This window comes from Embiotoca jacksoni, unplaced genomic scaffold (assembly GCF_022577435.1).
Source record: "Embiotoca jacksoni isolate LCO1_2020_lvr unplaced genomic scaffold, fEmbJac1.0.p SCAF_16, whole genome shotgun sequence".
NCBI classification, from domain to species: domain Eukaryota; kingdom Metazoa; phylum Chordata; class Actinopteri; family Embiotocidae; genus Embiotoca; species Embiotoca jacksoni.
The window spans coordinates 4,795,810-4,812,840 of record NW_027185296.1 but is presented as its reverse complement, the minus strand read 5'-3'; the positions used below and the strand labels follow the sequence as shown (position 1 = coordinate 4,812,840).

The following is a 17,031-nucleotide window of genomic DNA, read 5'->3' as shown; positions in this document are numbered from 1 at the left end:
TTCAGGCTTTTTTTTACCATCGATCTATAGTTGGGATTCGAGGCAATAGAGTGAAAACTTCATTCTTAATATTGACTCTTGTCAGCTGCTTGACATTTCAGATAATTACATCAAAAACCCATGATGTTCATAAAGTCCTCTGGTCACTTTGATGATTGCACAATCCTAGTTAATTTTGCACCTTTTTTCTGCCATTTACTCCATCTGCCTATCCTCAAATTTCCTTTCATCAATCCGTCCGTCTCTTCAAGGGTGCTTTCACACCTCCCTTGTTTGGTTAGAGCCCAAATAGCATGTGGGAAAAAGGTTTTGGACCAAATTCCAGACAAAAGACTGGTATTTGGTCAGACCAAAAGAGGTGGTCTCGGTCTGGATCAAACTGAACTGTGGTTTGAATTTCTTAAAGTTTGATAACACTTTCTGGATGGTGCGGAATGAGGCAGCGTTTCATCACTCACTAAACAATAGAAGAACAAATAGAAACAGTAAAAGAAGTAAAAATAATAATACAGCACTTTTATGGAAATAAAATTTCCATGACTTTGAAAAACTTTCCCTGCTATTTTTGGGCTGCTGAGCTATTTTCCTGTAGTTTGACTTGCTGGGGAGTAAGATCCACATCAATCCACTGTGTAGGGAAGGTAATAAGAGAGATTGGAGACGTAAACTGCTGGTCCAACTATCAGCGGTGAAGCTGAACACACTCATGCACCCTTGGTAACATAGCTTTTGTCATGTGTTGACAAGGCGCCAAAATCCCTTATTTTCAACAACCAACAATGAGTGGTTATCAAGTGCAATGAACTGGGTAGGAAAGCTGTGGTTATTTTTACTGACCATTGATTGTCTCTGTTTATTTTGCTTTTATTTTTACTTTACTGCAAAGTTCATTGCTCTCTCCCACTGCTTGCAAACTCCCTGAATTGCAGTGTCCCGTCTTAAGATGTTTTATCAGACTGCTTGTTGTCAATTGTCATCATCACCTTATCTTGGAATATCTCGGACCCGTTGTTAATGTAATGTTGCTGTAAAGTGGTATCTGCTTTGTGTCACAGAAGTTTTATGATTTATGAGTTGAAGTACATGAGCGCAATATCAGACTGAACTGGTATCTCTATGAAAATAAGGATGAAAGTCCAAATATATTTGTGACCTCCATGATATGTTTGATGTATAATCTACAGGGACAAAAGACAAATAATAGAGCTGTGTGAGGTCACTTATTGAATATATAATATCAGAAGAATTTTGGCCAATAAGACTTAAGAACACCTCTCACCTTTCAAGCATGTAAGAGAATCTACAGTAGCCATGCGATTCTGGAAAAATAACAGAAGGACCTCAATAGAGCCAGAGTTTGTTTTTTCCCTTCTGGACTGCTGTAGAAACATAACATTGGAACATAGGGCACTCCAAGAAAGAGGACCTGCTCCTTATACACATATTAAGGGCTCATTCTAAGGCAATGAAACCACAACAATTCTTGGTTTCAAGTTTTGTAAATCATTGTAAATATTATATTCCATTTCTACCAATAGATTTCCCTAAATTCAACACACCTTTAATTACTTCAAAGTCACTGATATGTTAACATTAATTCATTTTCGATCTCTTAATCATCACAGAACATGGCAGTATTGCCAACTACTGTATTTGTCCTCATTGCATTTCAAATTCTCCCTATCTGTTTTTTAAGGCGGTGCTTTACGTCGTGTGCTACAGTACTTGTTATTTTACAAATTCTGTTTCAATGAGAAATGCTTCCTAAGAATAACGTGCATCAGTCAATCTCCATCTTTCTCTCCAGTGTTTAGCTCCACCATTTAGAGCTGTATTCATGTTCCCTTTGTGTGGTTATACATTTAAGAAAGGTATGGCGGAGAGACAGTTCGACATGCCATCCAGCTTCTCAGGTGCTCTATCCAACCCAATATTGTAGTGTAAAGGGTAAATGCCAGCTTGACATAGTCCTGACAAACACGCTGGGCAGTATTTCAATCTGACCTTGTGACCACGTGCTCAGTGTCAGGAAAAGGAGAACATGACCTGTGGTTTTGTATTTCATTTCAGGGTTTCTCTGCTTTTGTGGGTTGGAATTGGCTGAATCAGTTGTTTTATGCCACGTGACCATGAGGTGAAATCCAGCGCACTCCTACCTGTCAGTGGACTTGATGTTGGGCCATTTAGAGAAAAATTGGGATGATCTCATTGATGAAGGAGGAGTTGGGTCTCCAATGGGAATTGGTGCTGCCAATGCTTGGTAACAATAGAATCCACCTTTAAGGTCGAGAAGTGTTCGGCACCTCAAAATGACCCCAACTAAACCATTTGAGCACAAGAGAGAAGTAATTTAGTTTAATGATCAAAATGATGTGGCCCAGGCACTCTTTTCTATGTTATGCACACAGCACAAGTACACACCGAAGGACAAAACCTGGGGTGGGTTACCAAAAATGCAATAAATAATAATCGTAGTGGCAATATTACAACATTTTCATTGATAATTAGCAAAGGTACATTCAAACAAGGATCTACAAAATACAGCTGTCCATTAAGTACCAAAAAAGTAAATAAAAGGCAACAAAAATTGAAAAATTATGCTCTCTGGATGTCTGATGGATTTATATTTGCTATTGCATAAAGACACCACAGTCCTCAGATTTAGTTAACGGTTACCTATATTTATATAGAATGAAATTCTAAGGTAGCTTAATGTGTTAAAAACAAATGCCTTGAATATATCAGTGTTCTTCTGTTGCCTGTGAAAAGATGTGCCGGCAGATATGATGAATACCTACAGGCAGATTTTTCATTAGAAGCTAATACTCGTCTCTGTCCAGGTCCTTACTCTCCTCGTCTCTTTCCCCTGCAGGGAGCTTTATCGCTCTGCTTTCTCAACCTTGTCCTTCCTTTTTTGGTATATATCCCTCCATCTCTTCTTCCAGTCGCCTCTTTAATTTCACCTCTCATCTGCTGGCTGACACACACACACACACACACACACACACACACACACACACACACACACACACACACACACACACACACACAAACACACACACTATCTCCTTCCTGGGTCATTGATAGAGGGCATCTGTATTGTGTTGAGACGACATCATACTCTCATTTGGTCACTGTTGACTGTTGCCATGGTAACACTGTTAGTTCCTTGAAACACCAGGTGTTGTGAATTAGACACATCATCAGTGAAGAACCCACGGTCACAGAGTATTTGGGGTCTTAGATAATCAGTCACCCCCACCTGGGCGACCCATCCCGGGGTGATCAGTCCCTGGATTGTGTCCAACTCGAGCACGACACCATGATCACCCTTCTTGATCCACTGCCACCTTGACGCTTTTCTACCACTTTGATGATGTTCTTTGCCGCTCTTCTTTCCTGCAACCTTCTGATAGCAAGTAGAGACGTACCTGCAAAGCCTCTGCAGCAGGCCTTCCACCAATGCTTTATGCAGTCCTCTACCAGTTTCAGAAATCTTGCCTTCTTACACTTGTAGGTGTTCTCTATCCGGTCTCTCTGGGTTAGGACTGGATACCGAACTTCGATGCGTTTATGACACGACCCATTTGGTTTGTTCTGATACCTATGTTACATGTCATTGATGTCAGTGAGCCAGAGCAGTTAAAAGACGCAGCCTCTACTGGAGCAGCCCGCTCATGTACTTAAAATCACTCGGTTTCAATTTACAGCTTCAATCTTACATTTGAACATGTTATTGTGACACTGGTGCTTGTAATTGGTATTGAAAAAAGTACCGGAATAGAATTCAAGTTAATGGCACCAGTACCAAAGATTTTTGAACAATATCCAACTCTGCTCCAGGGGACAGCGAGTTCGAGCAGAACCACTTGCTTTGAAGAGCTAGATGTTACGACCAAATCTGGCTTTAGTGTCATCCTTCCAACAAGTTAATGAGATTTCAGCTGCTTCCTTTGGTCAACCTGCAACTGCCTGTCACAAGCTGAGGCCAGCAGCCTGTGTGTGTTTTATTGTGTTTGTATGAAAAGTGGTTTATGGATAAAGTCTGATTGAATGATTGATAGGTAGAATCACCTCCATGATGACAGGGATGACCAACAGTTGAGCATGACTATTCACGCTGGCTTTATAGTATCTTCTTTGTCTTTTACCACCTTCTTTTGTTATAGTTTAACCCCAATACGGACAAAAACAGCTTTACTGTCCCTTCTGTAGCACTCTTAAACTCGTGCTCAGCTTGCAATGTCCATCCTCAGACCTTATGTCTAAATGTTCTCCTTTATTACAGTCTGCAGCCCTTAATTCAGTCAGCTCCAGCTCTGCAGTCTCTTAGGTCTCAGTTCCCGACATTTCACGGCCCTGTACTCCCCTGCTGTTGTCTTCGCTGCAGACAGCTTCCCCATGCTTCACTGCTTGTCTGATAAGAGGGAGAAAGAGTGAGACTGACAGAGACAGGGGGGATGGAGGAGTAGAAAAAGCAGAGATAGAAAAAGATGAGAGTAGAAGGGGAGACATTGTGAAGGAAAATGAAAGAGGAAGAGACAATGGACCGGGCAGAGAAAGGCAGACAGTCAGTGACAGAGAAGGAGTGGGTGGACGGGTTTTGAAGGTGGTGGGTAGAAGGTGGAGGGGAGGGAGGCCAAAGCTTCATCATGCCCTCATTCACAATTTTATTGCCCATTTTATTCATCCGGGGAGGCCCATAGCTTTCCTCCTCCTGTGCATATCTTCAACTGAATTCATTGGCTCTGCTGGGCTCTGGAGTCTCTCCCCCACTTTAAAAGTTAAAATGGCATCAGTCCTTTTGGGCTTCTGAGTCAACAAAGGGTCAGTATTTGCATTGTTACAGCTCTTTTGATTAACAATGATTGGTGCGGAGCTGCTCTCCTCTCCATTACCTGTCTAATTATACCTGCGAAGATGAAGAGGAGCAGCGGAAACCTTATTATCTCTAAAAGCCTAATGTCATTCTGGTTTGGAGCTGCAACTGCTGATCGTGAGGATACGACCAGGAAAGTGTTGGTTTTCAGTGAGGCTATTTGAAAAATAAATAATTACTATACAGTGACAGTCTGGAAATAATTACCATAATATAACAGTTAGAAATAATTCTGAAGCAAAATTTTCAACATGTCACCAAATGTACCCATTCTTGTTTAACAAAATGAGCATTCTAAAAAAGTAAGTAGAAATCTGGTAAATCGTCTGCACTGCCATGCAAAGTGTTCACCTCCCATTGGGAGCAACTTAGGATTCAGTGTCTTGCCCAAAGACGCTTCAGCATGTGGACAGGAGGAACGAGGGATCGAACCACCAACCTTCTGATGAGTGGGCAACTCGCTTTACCATCTCGGCCATAGTCGCCTTTTTTTCATGTGAAACAACTTTTTGCATACATTTTTTTGCAGCTGTTTTACCAATATATAATTAATACGCATTTCATTGTTGGAGCAACAACTCCCACCAAGTGTAAAAAGTGCAAGAGGCAGGGCAGCCATCACACACGCCGGTCAATCACTCCATGTTTGATTCAGATCTTGAAGTTTGAGAAATCATTCTCACTCTCCTGGGGTAAAAAAAAAAAATACATTACATTAAAGAAATACAGTTTTGAAACTGAAGTGTGTTAAAGACTTAGCTCAGACTCTTAAGTTCGAAAGATTGTGGCAAGGTCTTGTCAATCCAATCCTGTCTCTACCAAGTTAACTTAGCTAACAGAAAGTTTAGTGCTGTAGTGACTGTTTGCAAATGTAACTAAACCCTCAGGTGGGAATGAGAGGGGGAGGGTACTGGAGCTATGCTAATTTGTTAACACTCCTGTTTGCCTTTTCTTCTTGATTAAAATATATGAGCTTTCAGCATTTGTTTCTCATCACGCAAGAGCTTTACACTTTTGTCAAGGCTCTAAATTTAATCTGAGTTGTATATGAGAGTCTGATCTTTGTTCAGAAGCATCTGAGCCAACTGAGGCCCTGATGGACAACTATCAACCTGTTAGTAGGCCAGGTCTAACAACATACCTTGTGGTGTAAGATTAGATAAGGAAGTCTACGTGCAGATCACACACACACGATAACAAAGTATTTCTTTCTGTTTCCATCAAGACTGGGGAGGAAGGTTTTTGTCATTTGACTGCTTTTGTGTTCATATGTCACAAAGACATCAGGACACAAGGACCAGTTCAGGTTGACTTTTTTCAGCAGTGAATATGCCGATGTTAAAGGGCTTGTGTATCACCTGAGTGGCCACATACAAGAGGGACTGACTAACTTGTGCGTGTGATGGATGTAAGACTTTTAACATCAAAGACATCCTTTTCATCTCTTATTTCCAGATATCATAGAGGGTGAATTTCACTCAGATAGCAATGAGAAGTGTCAGAACAGTCTTTTCCAGGTGAGGGAGCACACGTAACAGATGGATTTCTGAACATCACTTTTAACCTTATACAACATGTTTCTTTGACCACACATACTTTGCCTTTTTCATTCGGCCTAACCACCAATGATCTTCACTTAGAAGATTTCCTTGTTAGTGATCATAAGTGTGTTCTTTTTGATGTCACTTGTAATTTGGATCTGCTGCCTCGACTGGTGGGAATTTCAGGGTCTGCCTTGTATTGGGTCACAACTTATCTTGGTCAGAGGAGTTTTTTGGACACTGTCGGTAAGTTCATATTGGACAGAGCACCTCTGTCATGCGATGTCCCACAGGGTTCTGTTATGGGTCCCATGTTGTTCTCTTTATATATGCTTCCACTTGCACAGATCATTAGCTGTCTGTTGAAAAAGTTTCAACAGAACACAACCGTTTCTTACTTTATAACACCAGCTTTAAATTAGTAGGAATATTTTATGATATGCCTCCAGTCATACACAGTAAATCTGGTGCAGTAATACAGTTTTGAAAAATGTATTTTACACATGAGTTTTGACATGTGCTTGCTCTTGTCACATTAAAGCTCAGTGATCCAATCACAGCCATGATATCTGCCTTAATTGGTCCACAGAGGTTTGTTATAGTGCTGTTAGGGAGCAGGACAGGAAGCAGAGGAGAATATCTGCTGCTCTGCTGCCAGATAAACTCAGAAAGACAAAGTTAGAAGGAGACTGGTATCAGGGTCACGTGAGATAGCGAGGTACGTCTGTGGTTGCTCATGGATTTCACACTCGATATACATATGTGTGGGTTCATTTGCACAATCCTTGAAGCTGGCATTTCAGTGCTGCAGAGAGATTGGGCATTTCAGGCGAGCTGACAGCTGTATCCGTGAAACACTAGACATTCAGTGGCAACAGAAACATGACCTGAAGCCTGTTATCCAACATTCATAACATAAAGAGGATCCAGAGTCATAGTTTATCAACCAAGGACTCAGGTTATGCTCAGTTAATGAAAATGTGCCATTGGAGGAGATAAGATGCAAGGTGAGCGTTTTATGAACATAATAACAAGATGAACAATAAAATATGTGTGCATTTATTAAGCGCATGTGCTTCTCAAATACATTATTTCACATTGCAGTTACACAGAAAACAGGCTGTTCTCCAGATGAGGATGATGAAAATGTGCCTTCATAGTTTACTTTGGTATAACATTGGTTAAATCTTACAGTATTCTCACAGGGTCACACAAAATACACACAAATAAATAACAATGCCACAGGCTCTAGAAAATATTATTACAGTGTTATTTGGAAAGGGTAAGCGCTTCATAACATCTTATTTTGAAAGGTTGAGAGTGTGTTTAAAAACCCCAACCCTCTCTGCTCCCTGGAAATCTCAGTGTTTCTCCCTATATCGATCTGCCTTTTTTTTGGTCTGTCTTTACCTGTCTTAATCTTAATGCCTCTCTCTTTGTTGGTTAGTTGGAGTTAGCATGTCCATCAAGCGGAGTGATGCCATTGTTGTCCTAAGCTAGACTTGTTTTTACTGAGGTACACTTGTCACCGGAATAGTTTTATGACTTGGGAAATTTACTTTTTCACTTTCTGGCTGCAAGTTAGATAAAAAGATTGTTACCACTCTCATGTCTACGTGCTTCAGGTATTAAGCGAGGTAGCGATCAGCTTGGTTTAGGTTAAAGACTGGAAGTAGGAAGAAACAGCTGGCTCTCCTCTGTTTAAATATAAAGGTGTGTTGCGACCAGGCGGCAACCAACCGTGATGCCACCCATTGTTTTGTAGACTGTCATTTCACATTTTGGCTGTTGCCATTTTGAGTGTTTCAAGCAGTCTCGAGCCAGAAATGACCACATTTGGACAAGCTGGGCAGGAGCGAGCTGTGGATCAGACTCAATCTGACCGAAGACACTATGGCCACCCTACGATAGCGGAAACCTGACTGAAACACAAGCCTGTCAATCAGACACCCCCCAAAAAATACCACTTTTTGAGGCGTGATGTCTAATTAATGATGGAATTATTCTCAAAAGGACCGCCTTAAAAATAATTAAAAGCATTGATTTTCGCGATTGACGCCAGTATGACTTGTGGAAAAAATGTATTGACTATTTCATTAGAGAAGTTGAATGTCAGTCTATGGAGCCGGAGCACTTTTTAGAGCCAACCCCTTGTGCCCCTCGGTGGTATTGCACTTAATAGCACTTCCACATTGGCCTCACTTTACAGACTCGTAAGTTACGCCCACTTTTATACACAGTCTCTGGCTCAGACAGAATGCAAAGTGAATTTTTGCCTTTCATTATTTGCATGAATTTGACAATTTATTCAGCCATTGTCTCAACTGTACAAGTGTTAGCTATTGTGAGCTTTGATTAATGAAGTCCCAGAATAATTGTGAATTTTTCACTGAAGTTTAAGCTCTTTAAGCGTTAATAATCTTGTCTCTGCCTCAGTTTTTGTGAATTTGCAGCCAGTTATGACATTATCACTCCAACTTCATGGGCATTCAACATTTGCTCCACATGCTAATTAGTGGGCTTCAGAGGTTTTAGTAAACTTCTTTTTTTGTTGTTGTTTTACTTTGGACAGCGTTGTCAGTGTTGATCTTGCTCAATTTTTAATGACTCAAACTCTTCATGTCAAAAACTGTGTTCAGACAGAATGCAAAACACATTGTAAATGAGAGCAAAACGGAGAGAGACTGAAGGAAAAATATTCAACAGGCTCAGACGAACAGAAACACTGTCAGACACACTGGTCAGGCTTGCTACATCGTTAACTTACTGACTAGAGGCAGGTTCAGTCTAAAATGTGCTCGTTAGCTGGTAAAATGATGTGCGACAAACTTCAAGATAAAGGTGTTGGTAGGTGTATTTTTTCCACTTTTCGAGGGCCAGTTTTACTGCTTTTCTCTGCTTCCAGTTGTTTTCCAGCTTTATGCTAAGCTAAGCTCATAGTCTCCTGGCTGCAGCTTCATGCTTAGATCACATCCCCATCTGTTTCTGAACCAGAAAGCCATTTCCTTAAATTGAAGTTGTTAGGAAAGGTTCTGATTGTGCGTTTATGTCGGACTTTGATGTAAATGTATGTATATATCTGAGTGTTTTCAGCGGTCATAGTGTGAAAGCAGCCTCATCACAGCTCTCATACAAAAAGAAAAGGTTAGACTCATCCACCTCCTCTAATCAAAAACCTATTAGTATACAATATGTAAATCGGCCACCGAGCTCTGCATGTACACTGATGCATACAGGTTACAGCCCATCTGTCACAACCCTTTAATTTAGCCACATATGCACACACTTTCGTGGGACTCAGTTGCCGTGAACTTGCTCCAGCGGTGATTACACCCTTATCATCTATCTCTGTAATTATACCCTCGGCACCGTAACGCTGAACAGAGAACCCCCGTCTCAGTGAATCTAATGTTTTCATTTCCCCTGCAGGGATGATCAAATCTTTTTTTTTTTTTTTAACGCGGCGCTAAAAAGCACATCAGTGTTTGTCTTTGATTTACACGAGGAGTTTTTAATGTCAAACGTTGACCTAAGTTTTTAAAAGTTTTAAAGGAAATGTAACTGGAACAAATATTTTCTTTAGTAAGGGTCTGAAGTAATAAACAGACCCATTTAGTCCCTAAAGATGGCATTCATCTTTTTCACTTGATAAATCATCAGTTGGATAAGCATGATCGTTCTGTTATTTTCATGGATAGAAGTAAGGAAAATTTAAAATAATGTGCGCAACCAAAAAAAAAACCACAAAAACTCAAAACTATATTTGTTTGCAGTTAATCACAGTTACAGCATCATAAAAGGAAAAACTTCAGTTGAATTTCTTTGATTTAATTATTTAAATAGTTACACGTGACCGCTGGTCTCAAGCCGATCCGTTTTAATTCTCCCCAGTTACGTTAAGGAGTGTAGAATGTTAATATTTTTAATATTGACGGGAGCATTAAGTGTAAATGATTAGTTCAAGAACGGCTAAAATGGGAAAATCTACAATAATTTGTATTTTTACCGTTTCTGGCAAATGGATCGCACAGTGATTTTAGATACAAATCAAATATCTTTGCGTTTCACAATGTAGCTCTTGTATGTATGTATTATATGTAGCCATATTTTTGAATGATAGTGATTTTTGGGTTGCAGTTTATGTGGCATGTTTGTTACACCATACAGCTCTTTCTCTTTCCCTAAGTTGTACTAAGGATCTTTACGCCCTGAAAATCGTGTTTTTTTTCCCAACCTCCACAGTTGTTTAACTTCCAACCTTGCTGCAGCGATGTGCATCTGTATTTCACATTTCTGACCCCTCTCTGAGCTGAAACATGTCTGGGTGTATGGGTGGTCAGTTACTCTCAGACTGAATTTAAAAAGGAAATGTCGAAAACATTCACATCACCTTTACATGTTTGTTGTTGATGTGACTCAGTTTTTTCACAGGAGCCTGGTTGTTATTGGGTGTTGCTGCTGCTTGCAGATTAATTGTTCTTACATGTCTGTGACACTCAGTCAGCCTGAACTCTTCAAGACAACATGACGTCCCTGTCATACCACTTCTCAGCGTGTGTCACCTCAGTGTGTTTCTAATGAAGCCAGTGATAGTTAATTTCTTTCTCCTCGCTCTTCCTCATGATTGAACACATTCAGAATTGATCGAACGCTGTAATAGAAATATAAGCAGTGATTTGTGGAGTTCTGCTGAAGTCAGGATACAATATGTGCCTTCACGCCATTTGTTTTAAATACACAGGAGTGGCTTACTTTGTTCCAGGAAAAATCTTCAATTGGAAATGTTTGTTTTACATTTTTAAAGTGCCTTAAAATGAAACAAAAGAAGAACTTCATCATAATTAAGCCAACAATAAAAAGCTGGTGGACACTTAGAAGGGAAAATTGCACCAACAAAACAACCAGTTGAATTTCTCCTGGCTTTAACGGAGGCACATTTAGTTGCAAACCACCATGCATGTGTTCACAAGATGCGCTCAGAAAAACAGCACAAAGGACTCAAGACCGATGCAGATAAGTCTGTTAGAAGTGTTTAGTTCTTCCTGAAGTGTGATGGGTCAAATTATTGTTTATTATGTTTGTTGCTCTGGGATTTAAATTTTATTGAGGGCACTACAAACAAACGTTATTTTCTAGTTTGTAATAATGTGAAGGAAAATCACAAACAACTACAAACTGTCCACAACAACCAGACTTCTTCTCCTTCAACACGGCCATATACAGTAGGTTATCTTTGCAAGCAGCTTAATATGATCTATATTTACATTTATTGCAACCTCTACGAGTTGTAGTAAAGTGAGCAAAGGAGGAAGTCAGATGATGGAGAATAAAGCGCGACAACGTCCATGTAAGAAAGAGGTCTCGGGTGGTTGGATGGTTCAGTCAGGATCTTCACCCAGGAGACTATTGTTCATGTCCTGTGTGAAAAGAAATGTCGGCGTTAAGTTATCTTAACTTGTATGTCAGTTAACTTGCATATTTAACACAGATCATGTACGCAACGTAACTTACATCACATACATGATGTAACTTAACAAACACACTTTTCTAACCCCATGGCAAAATAAATAAACTTAGTTTGACTTGAGCGTGAGGTAATCTCCTCATGTTTGCCAATTTAGAGCACAAACCAACACCTTGATAGACAGGACAGTTAATACAGAGCTGATGAGGTGTCACAGCACATGTTTATAGTTACAGCTTTTAGATGAGGTGCAGCATCATAAAACATCGTCGAGTGAAGAGAGGCAGTGACAGTGGAGGCATTTAAACAGCCTCTGCACACTTAATAGCCACCTCTCATACGATGAACTCCAGTGTTTGATATCCATTAACTTGACATATAACCGCATCACTTTTAGTCATTTCAGATATGTAGTCAGCCAGCCATTTTTTCACTGTCATGGTATGTTTGTATTGCAAACAGTATGGTGAGTATGAATGCAAAATTGTCCTTACAAAAAACAGGAAGCACACAAACTTGACAAAATGTAGCATCACTAAATGATATTTTATAATTATAACAAACAACTCTTAACCAGCTGGTTTAATGCATATCGTAAAAAGCTAACAAAATGATTTATGATGTTTTGGTTATAAACATTTTTACGACATTAAACTATTCTTAAGCGCAATCGCAAAACTAACGCGTCATCAGTGAAGTCCTTTGCACGCCATTTAAATATATAGTACAGTTTTATACCTTTATGTTGATCTATAATTTTAGCTCTGCTCCACGATGGTGTTGTGGTGGTTTAGGAGCTGAGCCTAATACAAGAGATGCACTTCTCTTTACTGATACACAAACGATAAAAGCTTGACTCAATGCTAAGAGGCGATTGTGTAACCCAGCACTGCTTTCTAGCCTTTGACTCACCTCAGAGTGCGTATGCATCACACTGTGTAGGTGGCCAGTGTGAAGGACGCATCGTAATTGCCATTGTGCTCATATTCTAACCTCCTCCTAACCCTTTCCTGACATTGCCAGGGGACCTCCAGTCCAGATTCTATGATTACAAGCACAATGGTTCGCCCGAGTCTCCTGTGATGAGAAACACGTTCATTGTTCGCCGTGGTGGCTCTCTTCCTCCTTCATGAAAGCAAAGAGAGGAGGTTTGAGAAGATGAGATACAGATAGAGAGGAAGACTGACAAAGACAGAGATGGAAGAAGGAAAGCTCGGAGGGAGATAAACAGGTGAGAGGAAAACCAGTGGAGGGAGAGCAGAAAGAGCGTGCCAGCAAGAAAAATGATTGTCATAAAGCGCTGCCGCCGTGCCACCTGGGCCCAATTACAACGGCATTATGGAATTGCTATAATGACACATTATTTAGCGCGCTATACTGCTGCTCTGACGTCACACCTCTGGACGAGCGCCATTATTCCCCCTTCCTCTTGCGGCGGTGGACCCACACAAAGGATTCGAACAAAGGATGTATGTGGGTGCGACCGCCCTCAGGCCGAGAAGAAGAAGAAAAAAAAAAAAAACATCGTACAGTAATTTCACTTCTATTTTCTGTACTACGATGTATGTAGGGAGATCTGTACGGTTAAAATGACTTGCTCTACAAGTGGAGAGGTATTTACTTTGTTGGTTATCAAGACAAACATCCTCATACTGTGTGTTCCAGAATACACAAACACACCCATTACTTGAAGGGCATTTCATTTTTACTCACCCCTAATTTGTATTATAGCTTTTGTTTTCTGAATGAAAGAGGAATAAAACAAAGGAGCACACAGTCGCAAATTAGGACTTTATTTTGTCATATGTTCAGGACAACAATCCTGTCACTATTGCGAGACCTAATTTTCCCTTCACAGTCAACAAGCTGATGAGTTGAGATTCACAAATACATGTGAACCTTTATTAATGGTAGTGATTACATTTTTTTTTTTTTTTTTAAGTAATTCCTTTACTTAAGTGTGCTCATGATAGCAGAATTTTTTTTGTGTGTTATATAAAGTGACAACAGACTTTTTAATGTTGAGTGAATCTAAACATGTACATTTTGAAATTTCTAATTCCACATCTAATGCATGCATTTATGGCTATTGTGGAAATTATTATTGTAAAGGTGTAAATTACATGATACTTTCCTAAATTCGTTGTGATTTGTCCTTTTTCAATGGAGGCTCAAACTGTTGCAACAATGCACTGTTTTTTGGGATATGCTGGCTAATATTTTTTTCCAAAGTCAAGGTTAAAGTTTCCAAAGAAAATTTTAATAAGCAGTGGAATGGGGACAACGGGGAAATTAATGTATCCAGTAGCTCACACATATAAATCCAGATTTCAAAGACAGTACAACAAAATAAACAACCAATAAAAGCTTTTTCTAAAATGTAAAATTCAGCACTTCTCTGCAATAGTTTTCCTACATTGCCTTGTGAATGCCAACAGACACCATTTCATGATATTCACTAGTAAGTAAGGAGCTCTGCTCTAAAACAATACATGTAATCTCTTGTAGCAAATATTGTGGAGAAGCAGTAAAATCCGATGAACCAGTTGATGTACCTTTAGATATGTAATATCCAAATAGAAAGTCAGGGTAAAGAATATACAACAAAATACTGACACATCATGGAGGAAAAACTAAGTCAGTTGTGTTTTTCAGGGTTGAAATGACAAAATCCAGTTTGAAAGTGAAGAGATGAAGAAAGCAGGAAGGAGTCAAACGCAGAAGTAAATGCTGTGGACAGCTGGTTCTCATTAAATATTAAAGCCCTCAGTTCTGTTTACATTATGTTTGCGGTGCACATTCAAGAGACTTGAATCATTTTCTTTAATTTCTGCTGCAGGAGGCGCCAGGCATTGTGCCTTGGCGCTGTGCAATAATGTGGTGCTCAGGAAGATCATTACCCGGGGATCCAAAGTATGTGGCACACGCGTGGAAACATCGTCCTCCATCTGTCTCTGTAATTCTCATTACTCCTCTCAGAGAGGAGCCGCAGAACTCCTGCAAACTCCCAGCAGCTCAGAGGCTAAATAAGAAGTCACACACTGCGGCTGGCTCGCAGAAATAACACAGTGGAAGAGGAACCGACTTTCATTGGGCTCTTACTGAGCTGTTTTTTCTTTTTTCATTTTGGCAATTTGGCTTTATGGTCATTTTGCCTGATATCTGAGTCTTTACATATTATAAGTCATTCCTGTAAATCCTGCAGATAACTGGCAAGAGCTCTCAGCATATGTTACGTAAACTGAGGTGACATTAAAACAAGAGAACCAGTGAGCCTCAGCAGTCTAGATACTTTTCACCAGAGCTGCACCCAAGCGGCTTGCTTCATAAATGTGCTTGTAAACAAATGTGTAACTCAGGTGCTGATGTTGATCAAGCAACGAAAATTGGAACACTAAATCATGAAGGTTGTAACATTTTAAAATATATGCTTTATTTTAAAATTGTATTTCTGAAACTAAATTAAATAGTTAATACCGGTTTCATGTCTCAACACTTAAACTCCAGCCACGGGACAGTTAGGTTAGTATGAAGATGGGATGTCTGTCTCTGCCTCAAAGTAAAAAAGAAAAATCTGCCTCCCAGCATGGCTACACCAGCAGAAAAACTAAGAAACAATTTTTCAGTCAATACCACACACACTGAGAAATGTATTGTTTCAACTGACTTCATTTACCATCAACAGATTAAACTAATCAGTTAGTAAAACTTCAAGCCTGTCTAAAAGACATAAAGGCCTGGATGACCAAAAACTTCCTGCTTCCAAATTCAGACAAAACAGAAGTTATTGTACTTGGTCCTAAACACCTCAGAAACTCTTTCTGTAATCACTTAGTTACTCTAGATGACATCGTCTTGGCCTTTAGCACCACTGTGAGTAACCTTGGAGTCATCTTTGATGAGGATTTGTCCTTTATCCACCATATAAAGCAAATCTCCAGAACTGCCTTCTTTCGTCTACGTAATATTAATAAAATCAGGAAAATCATTCCTCAGCATGATGCAGAAAAACGTATTCATGCGTTTGTTACTTCTAGGCTAGATTATTGTAATTCCTTGTTGCTAGAATGTCCAAATTACTCATTAAAAACCCTGCAGCTGATCCAAAATGCTGCAGCAAGAGTACTAACGGGATTTAGAAAGAGAGATCATATTTCTCCAGTTTTAGCTTCTCTTCACTGACTTCCTGTTAAATCAAGAATAGAATTTCAAATTCTCTTGATGACTTACAAAGCTCTGCATGACCAGGCTCCATTATATCTTAGAGATCTTATAGAACCATATAATCCTAGCAGAGCACTTCTCTCTCAGTACGCTGGTCTACTTGTGGTTCCTAGAGTTTATAGAAGTAGAATGGGAGGCAAAGCCTTCAGTTTTCAGGCTCCTCTCCTGTTGAACCAGCTCCCAGTTTGTGTTCAAGAGGCAGAAACCCTCTTTAGCTTTAAGATTAGACTCAAAACGTTCCTTTTTGATGAAGCCTATAGTTAGGGCTGGCTCGGGTAGACCTGAACCAACCCTTAGTTATGCTGTTATCGACCGAGGCTGCTGGGGGACCTCGTTACATGCTGAGCTTCTTTTCTTTCCTCCTACTCTTTAACTGACTCATACCTCACCATCTTTTTCTCTCCCATAGTTTCTTCTTATTGTCTGTTGTCTCCATTCAGTTCCTTCGCTCGCGTAGTTTCTGTTCTTTCTTTTCCAGATGTCCCGTCATGGAGCTGCACGTCTCGGCCCTGCGCTTGTCGTCTCCACCAACAGTTCTTCTCTTGTATCTCTATGCTGTCCTTTTCTCTCTCTGCTCTCCTCTCACCCCAACCGGTCGAGGCAGATGGCCGCCCACCCCTGAGCCTGGTTCTGTCGGAGGTTTCTTCCAGTTAAGAGGAGTTTTTTCCCTCCTTGCTGATGTGGGAATTGTTGTATTGTTGGGTTTCTCTGTTTAATGTTGTAAAGTTCCACTGTAAGGACTTTAGTGTGTTAAGTGCCATAAAATAACCTGTGTTGTGATTTGGCGCTATATAAATAAAATTGAATTGAATTGAACAGAGAGTGAACGTCCCAAAAAAAGTGGCAAATTTTCTCTTTAATACATATTACATATATTTATACATGCATTGCCTATACTGATTTACATCTACTGCTACATACTA

General features: G+C 39.9%; 1 long non-coding RNA gene across 1 annotated transcript in view; it reads left to right on the top strand.

Moving 5' to 3' along the window:
* Nucleotides 1–16,787, top strand: part of LOC138198770 (uncharacterized) — a 38,633-nt gene extending 21,846 nt beyond the window's left edge. Inside the window, exon 3 of the long non-coding RNA XR_011178299.1 lies at nt 16,587–16,787. This is a non-coding gene — a long non-coding RNA (uncharacterized lncRNA). The remainder of the gene's footprint in view (nt 1–16,586) is intronic.
* The last annotated feature ends 244 nt before the right edge of the window (nt 16,788–17,031 follow it).